Here is a 13,275-nt window from a genome sequence, read left to right on the forward strand (position 1 = left end):
TTTGTATATAAGAAAAGTTAGCATCTTTGCAGTCATATATGAAAGCCCAGAGGTACAATAAGAGAGCTTGTGATTTGCACCACTTAGCAGCACTGTGAGCAAACATATAAATTAGAGGTGCACTGATACCTTGGTCTGATATCGGATCGGTACCAGTAGAAAGAAAACTGGCTGTATCGGATATTGGTCCGATGGGGCTGATAATTTGGCTGATAAATGCCTGTGCTGTGCGCAGTCACAGCATAGCACTCAGGAAGCAAGGAGCACATCTGGCAGCGTGGAGAGCTGCCTTCAGCTGGTAAGTCCGGTGTGGTGGAAGGGGAGGGAAGCAGCATGTGGGGGGCAGATCAAGGCTCCCGCTGGTGATGGAGGGGGCAGGGGCAGGCGCTGTCCAGGCAGGGTGGAGAGGGGGAGCTCCAGCTTGTGGTGGGGGGAGGTGGATCCCACTGCTGCTTGCACTCTGGGAGGGCACGGGCGGGGGGGTGCCCCTTGGATCTGTGCATGGCAGGGTGGGCTGCAGCCGGGGCTGCGTGGAGCTCTTCTCGGTGGAGGCTGGGCTCGGAGAGGGCGCCGGTGGCATTGGGAGGATGCTGCATCCACCCCAAATTTCACCACCGCTGTGCTCCCAGTGCCACCACTGCCAGCAGCCCAATGCAGCCCCAGGTTTTCCTGGTGCGTGGGTGGAGGTGGGGTGTTCAGCCAAGGCTGCACTGAGTGACTGGCAGAGGTGGCGCTGCAAGCAGAGCCCTGGCAAAATTTGGGCTGGATGCAGCATCCTCCCAGCACTGCCAGCACCCACTACAAGCCTAGCCCCTGCCGAGAAGAGCCCCACGCGGTCCTGGCTGCAGCCTGCCCCGTCCCACACAGATCCAGGGGGGCACATGTCCCCCCAGTGCCTTCCCGGGTTGCAAGCAGCAGTGACAGCCAGCCGGCCCCTCATCACGAGTTGTGGCTCCGTCCCCTCCACCCCGCCTGGGCAGCACCTCCCTCTGCCTCCTCCCTTACCACAGGCGGTGTTGATCTGCACCCCCGCCACACCCCTTCTCCTTCCCCTTCCCCTTCCACCAGACTGGACTTAACCAGCTGGAGGTAGCTGTATCGGAAACCAGATCGGTATCAGCCAATATGCCTCCTTAAATATCAGCTATCGATATCAGCCCCAAAAATCTCTATCAGTACACCCCTAATATAAATTCATAACTTAAAAAAATATTTTAAAGGTATTATTTGGTTATTGTCCCAAAGTTCATTAAGTTTTTAATAAACATAAGAGTATCTTACTACTCAGAAAGAGCTTAACTAATTTCCTTTTTCTCTAAAAGCTGTAAAATGATCAGCAATTAATAAAAAAGCACAGCTTTCTGGGCAAAGTCTTCAAAAGCCAGAACAACACTGCATGTTGTAGTACAGTTTGATTGAGTGTGTCAGGAACTCAGCTAAAATGTCTTTAATTAATCCAAAAGCCAAGAACAGATATATAGTGACTAAAAAGTGTACCCCCGGGGGGTGGGAGCAGCTGGATGTGGAGCAGGTGGGGGTGGCGAGCGGTCAGACGTGGCGGGGGGTGGCGAGGGCCAGACAGAGCAGGGGCACGGTGAGTGGCAGAGCAGCGGCAGTGCAGCTTCTGTGGGCCCTGCTCTCCCTCCACCCTGGCCCTGCTCCTGTGAGGCAGCAGGTGTGCTACATCTGCGCCCGCCCCTGTACATTCCCTGGGACCTTTCAAATTACCTCCAGGGGTAGGCATACCCCAGGCTGACAACACCTGCTTTAAGCAAATGCTCTAAAACACTGACAAAGAACGTTTTGCGTTTGAAAGCTTGTCTAACTTAATTCCAACCATTCAGTTGGTCCAATAAAAGTGATCACACCCAAAAATCCTTGCCTCTTGCATACTTCCTGGATCATCACAGGTAGAACATAACTCTACACAAACGGGTGCTCAAACCACGGGGTGCTCAAACATTGCTCTAAACAAAGGCATGCCAGGGCCCCATCCATCTGTGCAGAGGGAGGCAGGGGGCACGCCAGCCCCAAGACAGCGCAGAAAGGGGGCTTTGTCAGCCTCAACCCGAGCCCAAGGGGCTTGACAAGGCCCCACTACAGCGGCAGGTTGGGGGCATGCCCGTCCCCACGGCAGTCCCATGGAAGGAAGAATGGCCAGGCCCAAAACCAGCCATGCAGGGGAAGAAGGCAAAGCTCCAGAAGAAGAAGTGCAAAGTCCTGAACTTAGGACAGAACAGTCTCATGCACCGCTACAGGCGTGGGACCAACTGGCTAAGCAGCAGCTCCACAGAAAAGGACCTGGGGGTTACAGCGGACAATAAGCTGAATAGGTGCCAACAGTGTGTGCTTGTTGCCAAGAAGGCTAACAGCATACTGGGCTGCATTAGTAGGAGTGTTGTCAGCACTGAGGGAAGTCATTATTCCCCACTTTTCTGCACTGGTGAGGTTACATGTGGAGTACTGTGCTCAGTTTTGTGCCCCCTACTACAGAAGGGATGTGAACAAGTGGGAGATCAGGAAAAACTTTCTGACTAAGAGACTGGTGAAGTGCTGGGATGGCTTATCTAGAGGGTGGTGGACTCTTGGAGGATTTTAAGGCCCGGCTCAACAAATCTCTGGCAAGATCAAATTAAGGATGGTCCTGCTTTTAGCAAGGGGTTGGACTAGATGAGTTACTGGAACCCCTTTCAACCCTAGTTTTCTCTGATTTATTAGAAACATTTGGAAAAATAGCAGTGTAAGAAACAAAGTTGGCGATGTAGCATCCATGGGCATCTACACGCAAACAGCAGCTACGTCCCCATTGCAACACGCTCCCCTGGTATAGCGCGCCACTACGGTGAAGTAGCGGCTAAAAATAATCATGTGCCACACACACAGCACAGTAAAGTTGCCATAGTGACACATGTGGATGCGCCCTGTATCTTGTTAGAATTTGATTGAGCGTGTCAGTAATTCAGTTCAAATGTCTTTATTAAATCCAAAAGCCAATAGCAGAGATACAATTACTTTAAACAAATGCTCTAAAATAGTGACAAAAAGCTTTTCAGCTCAGCTCTGGTGGTGCAGTGGGTTAGCATGTGGTACTTATAAAGCAGGACTGGGAAATGATGCCAAGGTTGTGAGTTCTGGTCTCCTCTACAGCATTGGACTTTTAGTTGGGATGCTGAAGCAAGCATGTGTGTGCCCTTGGCTCCTGTTCAGTGGTAAGGAGCCAGCAGCAGCAATAAGGTGAGCTGGGCCAGGTGTAGGGAAGTGGGAAGGGGTTTTCTCCCATCCCTATTTAGTTGAAGGGAGAGCAGGAGGAGTCTGAACTGCGCATCAGCATCGTTGGCTTCAGACCATGTTCAGGTGAGTGCACAGAAGTGAGTCTTAAGAGAAAGTTAAAGCATTGTGGGTGAGGACACATGGAGGTCAAGGGGAAAGGGACCTGGTGATGGGGATCTGCTACAGACCACCACATCAAGGAGCAGAGCTAGACTGGGAATGCTTGCGGCAGCTCTCAGAGGCCGTACAGTCTAGGGACATGGTTGTCATGGGGGACCTAAACTACCCTGACATCTGCTGGGAAAAGCAGTCAGCCAAATCCAACCGCTCACCTAACGCAGGAAGTATACGGTCCCACTGGACTTGGTGTTGGCTATGGGGGATGAGCTGGTAGGGGAGCTACAGATTCATGGTCACCTTGGGGACAGTGACCACCACTCACTCAATCAAATTCATCATACAGCGCAGAGTGGGTAAGATAATAATAGGATGGAGGTGCTTGACTTTAGGAAGGCTAACTTCAGTGTGCTCAGTTTAACCAGCGATGCACTGCAGGAGGGGAGTATTGGCGAGATGGGAGTCCAGGAAGGGTGGTCGTTCCTAAAGGAAGTGATCCTTCAGGCACAGAGGGAGATGATCCCAGTGCGAGGGAAAGGGGAGAAAGGGGCCAAAAAACTTCCTTGGCTAAACACAAACATCCAGAAGAGCCTAAGGGCAAAAAAAAAAAAGACATATAGGTGGTGAAAGCAGGAGGAAGCTACCAAGGAGGAGTGTATCTACTTGCCCCCACTTGCAGGGTGGCAGTTAGAAAAGCCAAAGCAACTACAGAGCTGAGGCTGGCAACACAAATTAAAGACAACAAGAAGTCTATTGTCAGGTATGTAGGGAGCAAAAGGAAGGCGCAGGGCAGCACAGGACCCCTACTGAAGAAACACGAGCAATTAGTGACAGACAGGGGGGACAAGGCTGAGCTATTCAATGAGTTTTTTGCCTCAGTGTCCTTGAACAAGGGTCAAGATCAGTCTCCTAACAGGTTCTTAGATGGGATCAGAGGGATACCAGCCTACCAACTGTCGGCGCTGACGTGGTGCAGAGTCACTTGGATGGACTGGGTGTGTTTAAGTTAGCAGGCCCAGATGCGCTGCATCCGCGAGTACTGAAGGCATTTGCCGGTGTCATTGCAGAACCATTGGCACGGCTGTTTGAGCACTCGTGGCACTCGGGTCAGGTCCCAGAGGACTGGAAAAGGGCCAACGTGGTCCCCATTTTCAAGAAGGGGAGGAAAGAGGATACAAGTCATTATAGGCCAGTCAGCCTCACCTCCATCCTTGGAAAAGTCTTTGAAAAGATTATTAAGGATCAAATCTGTGGGAGTCCAGCGGGAAAAATAATGCAGCAGGGCAACCAGCATTGATCCGTAGCAGGTGGATCATGCCTGACTAATCTGGTTTCATTTTATAACCAGGTCACAAAATGCTGATGCAGAAGTAGAGGTGGATGTTGTTTTTTTGGATTTTAGGAAGATCTTCGATTCCGTATCTCATCCCATTCTCTTAAATAAATTAAGAGGCTATGACTTAGATGTTTACACGGTCTGGTGGGTGGCAAATTGGCTTGCGGGTCGCACCCAGAGAGTGGTAGTAGATGGGTCGGTATCGACCTGGAAGCATCTGGGTAGTGGGTTCCCACCGGGCTCAGTCCTCAGACCTGTACTCTTCAGTGTCTTCATCAGTGACATGGATGTGGGCATGAAGTGTCCTCTGTGCAAGTATGCAGATGATACTAAATTGTGGGGTGAAGTAAGCACTCTGGAGGGTAGGGAATGACTGCAGGCAGACCTGGACAGGATGGAAAAGTGGGCTGAACACAACAGGACGCAGTACAATGACAAATGCAGAGTACTGCACCTAGGACGTAAAAATATCCAGCGCACCTACTGGCTAGGAAATGACCCTCTCAGCAGCGCAGAAGCGGAAAGGGATCTCGGAGTCCTAGTGGACTCCAAGATGAGCATGAGTCGTCAGTGTGACGAATCATCAGCAAAGCTAACTGCACTTAATCGTGCATCAGCAGATGCATGACAACTAGAACCAAGGAGGTGACACTTCCCCTCTATGCGGCACTGGTCAGACTCCAGATGGAGTACTGCGTCCAGTTTTGGGCGCCATACTTGAAGAAGGATGTGGACAGCTTCAAGAGGGTCCAGAGGAGAGCCACTTGTACGGTTAAGGGTTTACAGGCTAAGCCCTATGAGGGGCGACTAAGGGATCTGGACCTCTTCAGCCTCCACAAGAGAAGGCTGAGAGGTGATCTTGTGGCCAACTACAAATTCATTGGGGGGGCGCAGCAAGGAACCAGAGATGCTCTGTTCACCAGGATGCCTCTTGGGGTAACAAGGAACAATGGTCACAAACTGACAGAGAGCAGATTTAGGCTAGACATAAGGAAAACTTTCTTCACGGTAAGGGTGGCCAAAATTTGGAATGGGCTTCCAGGAGAGGTGGTGCTCTCCCCTACCTTAGGAGTCTTTAGGAGAAGGCTGGATAGGCATCTGGCTGGGGTCATCTGACCCCAGCGCTCTTTCCTGCCTAGGCAGCGGGTCGGACTCAATGATCTGTTGAGGTCCCTTCCAACCCTAGTATCTATGAATCTATTAATTTATGAATCTTGTGTTTGAAAGCTTATCTAACTTAATTCCAACCATGCAGTTGGTCCAATAAAAGTCACCACACCCAAAAAAGCCCTGCCTTTTGCATACTTCCTGGATCATCACAGCTAAAACACCACTCTTAATTCTGTCTGGTGAGACGGATGGGCAGTGCCCAATCCACATGCAAGCAGTACGCAGTCAGTGGTTCCAGTCTGGGGCCCAAGGAGTTCATGACAGGGCCCCATCCAGCTGTCCAGAGGGGGCTAGGGCACAGCCCAGTCCTGATCCAGCATGAACAGGGATTTTTGGCCAGCCCCAATCGAAGCCCATGGAGGGAGGAAAGGTAGGGGCATGACAAGAAACCAATCCAAAGGCAATGGGGGGGAGGGGGTGCCTCACCGAAGGAAAGAGTTTAGACAGGTGAGAAACCGCCAAATTTCCCAACTGTGGGGAGCCCAATGGGGCAGATATCATAGCTCCACAGGCTGCAATTGGCCCATGGACCAGAGGTTGAGCACCCGTGCTCTAACACTATCAGCAAAACACTATAACAATATTTATTATGCTTGCCAGCATTGAATCCGAACACTTACAGCTGGGCTGGCAGGAAGATCCTAGCTATCCCATGCTGCCTGACTCCCAGGGAAGCTCACTAGCAAAGAATCCACCTCTCCCACCTCTTCCCCTCCACCCCCAATCTCTCCCACTGTCATCTTCCGAGCTAGCCCACACACATCTAGCTTGTCATTCCCCAGACACACAACCTTCATTCCAGCCTGCCTGCAAGTCACTGCTTGGGTGACTGGAGGCAGCAGGCACACGTGTGTCTCTGCACACACATCCCCATGGCCTGCATGCACCCAGGCAGGGTCCTGGGAGTAGCACCAATGGCTGGATGCAGGTAAGTGTATGATCAGTGGGGGTTGGAGGTCCAGGACTTGGGGACTGTGTGTGTGTGGGCAGGGGGGATGGGTACCTGCCAGATATGGGGGAAGATAGCCGGGCGTCAAGGCTGCATCAGGGCAGGGGGGACGGGAGGGGTAGGCGCCTGCCCCTTCAGCAAGAGAAGGAGGCATCGGGGGGAGCTGCATAGGTGGGCTGGTGGCACTTGGGCTGGTGCTCATACTTGTATGGGCAGAGCAACTGGGAGACGCTGCTGGGGGGACGCGCTGGAGGGACCATGACCAGGCTGCCTAGTGAGGCATGGCAGCCCCAGACCAGGGCGGGGGGGGGCCGCCACAGGCCTCCCCTCCTCCCTCCAGCCTGTGCTGGGGCTGGACTCTCTCCGCTGAAATCCGCACGAACTGCGGGACTTCGGCCCGAATGGCACAGGGGCAGCTGGGGGCTGCCTTTAGCAGGGCTGGGGGAAGGCAGGTGGGGACTGGCCACTGATCTTCATAAATAGGTCCTGGTACAAAAAATGTTGAGAACCACTGTCCTAGACCTCCCATCCCTTTAACGGGTATTTATTTCCTTGCCATTGTACACCCACCTTTTCTCTTACATTAGCATATCACTTCATCCTGCCAACTGAAGCATTTGGATTGTCTGTCTGGCTGCCTCTCTCAAGTCATACTTTCCTGAAACTGTCCTGCTTGAACCTGAGATGATAAAATAACACACTACCTATTACTTTACAGTTCTTAATTCCTAGATGTTTCATTTTTTTAAAAGTTACAGTAATCAAATAGTCAAATAAGTTAAGAGCTATGATGCTATGCAATTGCCAGGTCAAGGTTAAGTGCAGTTTTAGTAAAAAGAAAACCCTTCTTTCTCTAAATCAGATTTGCTTAGTATATAAGGGAACAGGTGCAAGAAATGGGGTGGTTTTTTTCATCCCAGACCTACACACTGCTCCTGAATTTAAAAGCCAAACTGACCTCTTGCCTATTTCTACATCATGGCAGGTGGTAAAAGAAGATATTCTTGCAGAATCGTTTTTCAGATTTTGTTCTGTTCAATCACTTCCCCAAAGTCCCCCCTCCCTGTGTTTTTCCTTTTTGGTCCAAATCCTCCAACCAAGAGAGAAAGAGAACGGTCCCAAGGCTTAAAAGTGTAATTTATCAGCATGAAGCTCATGTGTGTTTGCACAACAACCAGTGCAATCAGTGGGCTAATGTGGCCTACACACAGTACCAAAATAAAACTAACCTGTAAAAACTCCAGTATCCCATGCTGTATCTATTAAGTCTCATTTCCTTTGTTTGGTTTACTCTAGCTAAGCAAATGAAGTCATAATACTAGACTGATTAGCGGCTTTAAAGGTAAGACCTGCCTTAGCTTTGCTGTATATTTGTAAAACTAGTTTCACACCCCACTTCTGCAAATGATTATGCAAACATTTAGCCTCATGCGCTAATAGTCTTACCGAGTTTAACAGCTCATTTGTCGAAAACTATGCACACACAGACTTGGCCTTCGAATACAAATGGAGCTTTTTCAGACTATATCTTTTCAGGATAAGAACTAACAAACAGGCCATAGTGACAAATGCAGTTGCGTCGACATAAACGGGAATTTTCATTTCATTTACACACACCCTAAGTCTTTATTTGCATTTGTACAGCATCTGCTACAACAGAACTTTAGTCAGGATTGTCACCTCTCCTCATCGAAGGACGTACAAATAATTAACACAGTAATCAACTATCATGGTTATCTAGTATACAGAATATGTAACAGGGCACTGGGATGTGCCTGACCCTTTAGGAGAGCAAGCAGCCTGAGAGGCTGCTTTTAGGGGGCAGAGGGGAGCTAATGAGGGACTCACCTGGCTGGAAGAGGGCTCAGGCTGGAGCTACATGAGCCCCGAGTCTGCACCAGTCTCTTCGTTTCCCCCCAGCTACTGCACAGTGCAGAACTCCTGGCTCCGGGTCCCTGAAGGGAACTGGATTTTGGCTAAACAACTCTACAGGTCTGGAAACAGAGGCAAGTTTCTTGGACTGAGGAAGACTGGGTTTACAGGCAAGTGGTCTTTATGTTACACCTCTAAAGACTGAGGTGTCTGCCAGACGGCGGTGATGTTTCTTATTGATTTATGTTTAGCCTTGAACCCTGGGGGTGCAGACTCAAGGCTTGCTTAGAGAGCCAGTATCCCAGGAGCCCTCACACTGAGGGTGGGACCCAGGGAGGGGTCCCAGAACTGAAAAAAGGCTGAGACCCAGATCACGAGGTCCAAGAGGCCCAGAGCCACCTGTGTCCAGGGCTGGGCGGTGGAGGGGTCTGGGAGCTCAAGGGGGCAGAGTGCATAAGAAGGAAAATCAAAGGGAGAACATCTCTGAGGCTTAGGGCGTGGAGTAGGGGAGGAAAAGGAACCACACCGTTTGCCCTTAAGGCTAGGTCCCTGTAGGGCACCTGTAGTCAGGCCGAGAGGAACCTACCAAGGTTGGATGTCTGGATAGTGGCCAATGGGGCCTCAGACCCAGGGGAAACTTACTGGATTCGGGCTCACTCTAAGGCCTGCTAGCAGCCTCCTTGAATCAACCTGTAATATTAAGAGCAAGGCACGGCTGGTGAACAATGAAGAGAGAGTGACATTAGAGCTGGAGCCAGGCAGGAGCAGCAAGGCCGCTAGGGGTGTCATGGCAGCCCCTGTGGCTGTGAGCCTGTCACAGAGTACTTCTAGTTTTTCCTTTGAAAGGAAAATATAAAGTAGTGATAAAATTATGATCGCATAATCTGTGATTCCATGACTCGTTTCTTTAAAATTGGTTTAATGGACCACCGATAGTACAGTGCAGCCCCAACACAGCAGGCCAGACTGCCAGTGGCCAATACATTCACGGGCTGGATCCAGGTGTTCCTGCTCTGGCACGTGGGTGGGCACCATCTGGCCAGGTGGGGGACAAACTGGCTTCAACACAGCCCTGATGGGGAAAGGAGCTTGACCCATCCTTGTCAAGAGGGAAAGAAGGCTAGCCAGGTGACCCCATAGGGAGGGAAAGAGTGCGTGGCCTGGCCCAACCCGGCCCTGCAGGAAAGGAAGGGGACACGGTCCAACCCTGAACCCGAAGTGGGGGAACGTGGCCCAGGCCCACGGGGGAAAGAGGCATAGCTTGGCTCAGACCAGCCATGCAGGTACTGGGGCTTGGGGATTTGGCAGGGGAAGTGGTGGGGAGGCTGTGTTCATGGCCACCACTCGCTTGCTGCCAATTCCCCAGACCCATGGGGAGCCCCACAAGCCAGATGTGATGGCTCCATGGGGCTGCATTTGGCCCAGGGGATGGAAATTGAGCAACCCTTGTCTCGTAGATGCATAATACGTCAATTTGTATTTGCTTACAGAGATAATTAATAAAACATAAATATCAATGAAATGTTAGTTAAAATCTCAAAAGATTAAAAAATACCTGTCAGCATTTTCATTTTTACACTCTGCCTTGTATGGATAGCCATTTTAATAATATAACATTAGGTATCGTTTTCAAAAGATCCTGCCTGTTGGAAAATATGCATAAGTGGAGCAGCTGTAAATGCTTCACAACAAGTCGTAGCGCTGAAAGAAGAAGAAAAAAAAGTTAATTTCTCAATTAGTGAATGAGTTCACATTTTGGACTCTAAAAATACCCACGGTTAGTTCTGTAGACAATACATTTAGAAATCCTTTCCAAGAGTTACAGAAGTTCCATGTCCAATACAAATCACCATTTCCAAAGATACTAACAGAGCCACCAAACAGTCTTCAAAGCAACCTTGAAAACAGCACAAGAAAAGCTGGAAAGCAGGGTTTGATGCTTTTCCACCACAAATCATACTAGCCTATCTTCAAAAAGGCCAAAAGGTTCCCAAACAGTTATGACTTTTATTCCCTACCAGCCTTTACTAGACCTGAACTAGCAGCTTAAACGTCAAAACTTTTCATTCTATTTTTAATCTGTCGTTTTTTATTTTTTTAAATCTATTTTTAATCTTTCTTGTTTCCCCAAGAAAAGCCATTTAAGGATCCGATCCAATTGACACTGAGATGAATGGGAGTCTTTTCACTGACTTTACAGAGTACTGAATCAAGCCCAAAGCGTTCGTAGTGGATGATTTCCTCTTTGGAACCCCGCCCCCCACTCCGCAAGGGAAATCACCTATCAGTTATGATACCACATACCAATGTAAGAGCAGAGACTCGCCAAAACAAAAGCAAAACACCCAACCTCCATCAATCAGTGTTAAAACAGAAACACGTTTCTAAGTGTGTAAATCAGGAAGAAGAAGGGCTTTTTTCAGCATTGAGGAAATCGGGACTGTTAGTCTTAACTTTACACAGAAGAGCAATTTTAAAACTATCCCATACTAAATCCCAAGATTAATGTAAAAAGATGAAACTATCTCACCAGAGGAAAGAGTTTAGACAGGTGAGAAACAGAACCTAGTATTCATGGAAGGGTAATTATTGGTTTGGCTAGGCACTTTTGCTCCTATTTGCTCTAATATAATTTCCCAACCTTAAAATACATTGTACCTTCTCTTTGGGTGTGCATCATACAGTATTTCATGACACTACTTTACCCATTTAAAGGTAAAAATCCCAGTGATACAACATTCAAATTGGAAGATTTAAAATTATAGCAAAAACTAGAATAAATATCCCCCACCACAACTCTGCCTAGATAAGTCTTTTGGTTTCTATTGAACAAAAGAAGACTGATACATATAATTCTTCCTACACGTTCAGGTTAACAGGAACAGAATGATTCATATACACTACGGTACTAAAATGACTGCCTTACTGGACTCATTTTTGGCAACTAAACCTATTACTTATGTTCACTTGGAAATTTTAAAAGCCTTGGTGGGGTGATATAGTTGGGGGTAGTCCTGCTTCAAGCAGGGCATTAGACTAGGTGACCTCCTGAGGTCCCTTCCAACCCTAATTTTCAATAATTCTGTTTAGCTTTGAAGCATGGGAAGTTTCATTCAAGAAGTGAGAGTTTCTAGTCAAGATTTTTCCCCTCCCCCAAAATGCAGGAGCATGTGAAATCAGATTTTACTGTCAGTATTTTTAAAGCATAATTACAACTGCTATTGCTAAATGAATAGATCCTATTAGAAAGGGAAGCCAAGCAACTTCCTATGTCAGGGAGCAGATATGTAGTAAATTAACTGGAATCAAAGTGGTTCCATAACTTCATCAAGCACTTTCTCCTTTCTTTTCCTATGGGCATGCATGACCATGCAAAGGGTGTGGGAAATAAAGTTTCAGGCCTCACCTAGCCAGATATTGTGCCTATTTAAATAAAATTGGTTTTAAAGTTATCAACACAAGCTACACCAAGAAAACCACCTGTGAATTGGTGTGCACTACTTAAACTGACCAGATTGAGTAAACCAGAGTTAAACTGGTTCAACTTTTTGTGTAAGCAAAGCCAGAGGCATAATAACCAGGAGCGTCAGTGCCCGGGGGAGACAGCGCCGAGCGCTGGAGCGGGAGGTGAGGAGCGTCGAGCGCTGGAGACTCCCTGAAAACCAGCAGTTTGTTCAGTAACGAACTAACTGCAACTTTAGGCCTTTAGGCCTACGCTGAATGAAACAAGGAGACAATTTCAGTCCTACTTAATGTCTTCACTGGAGCATGTCTGAAATCAGTCCCCATTAACAGGCATGAAAAATATACCCAGTTGCTATTGAAGATGCCGTAGAGAAAGCGATCATCGTGGCTTCCTGTACCTAGCACGGGGGTTTCTCAGCCTGTTTCGGCTCCAGGCGCCCGTCTGCAACTGGCCTGAGTTTTGTGCCACCTGCTTTTCACAACTAATTTCACTCAGTTTTTCATTATGAAAAATAGTAGACTGACTCCCACCCCTACTCACTCACTCGGTGTGTGAGCCCATGCAGCCACGTACATGCATGCACATGTGTGTGTGTGTGTGTATGTACATGCATGCACACACATCTGCATGTGTAGGTGTATACACACAGTGCACCTGTAGCACATAGGGTACAGCGTGCCTGCAGGTGCATACTGCGTGTGTGCATGCAGGTGTGCGCAAACAGGCAGAAGTGTATGTGCACTGCCAACGCACTCTTTCCATGTATGTATACTGACATGCACACGTATGTGTATACGTGTAAAGTGTATATGTGCATATCTACACCCCAACCCCCCGTACAAACACCCGTGGGCAACCCCTCGCAGCCGAGGACGACCCTCTCTCAGCCGGGCCGCGTGTCTGCGCGGGGGCGGGGGCAGCTCTGGAGTGCGGACCGGACACACCGGGCTGCTCCTGCCCCCCCCCCCTCCCGCTCCTGCGGCTGTGCAGAGACCCGGCCTCCATCGTGTCGGTGCCGCGGGGTGTCGGAGCGGGCCTGAGGCGGCCTCGACACGCTGCCTCCGCCTCAGCTACAGCAATGGCAGAGTCTTTGCA

The 13,275-nt window shown here is 49.2% G+C and overlaps 2 long non-coding RNA genes across 2 annotated transcripts in view; both read right to left on the reverse strand.

Annotated features, from left to right (window-relative positions):
* Positions 1-7,637, reverse strand: part of LOC132248755 (uncharacterized) — a 54,441-nt gene extending 46,804 nt beyond the window's left edge. Inside the window, exon 1 of the long non-coding RNA XR_009460127.1 lies at positions 7,413-7,637. This is a non-coding gene — a long non-coding RNA (uncharacterized LOC132248755). The remainder of the gene's footprint in view (positions 1-7,412) is intronic.
* Positions 7,638-8,437: 800 nt separating this feature from the next.
* LOC132248756 (uncharacterized) lies at positions 8,438-13,059 on the reverse strand. Its single transcript, XR_009460128.1, has 2 exons — positions 13,027-13,059; positions 8,438-10,415 (listed from the first exon to the last, which is right to left on the reverse strand). It is a non-coding gene; the product is annotated as an uncharacterized LOC132248756 (long non-coding RNA).
* Between the last annotated feature and the right edge of the window lie 216 nt (positions 13,060-13,275).

Source organism: Alligator mississippiensis, chromosome 1 (assembly GCF_030867095.1).
Source record: "Alligator mississippiensis isolate rAllMis1 chromosome 1, rAllMis1, whole genome shotgun sequence".
Classification (NCBI taxonomy): domain Eukaryota; kingdom Metazoa; phylum Chordata; order Crocodylia; family Alligatoridae; genus Alligator; species Alligator mississippiensis.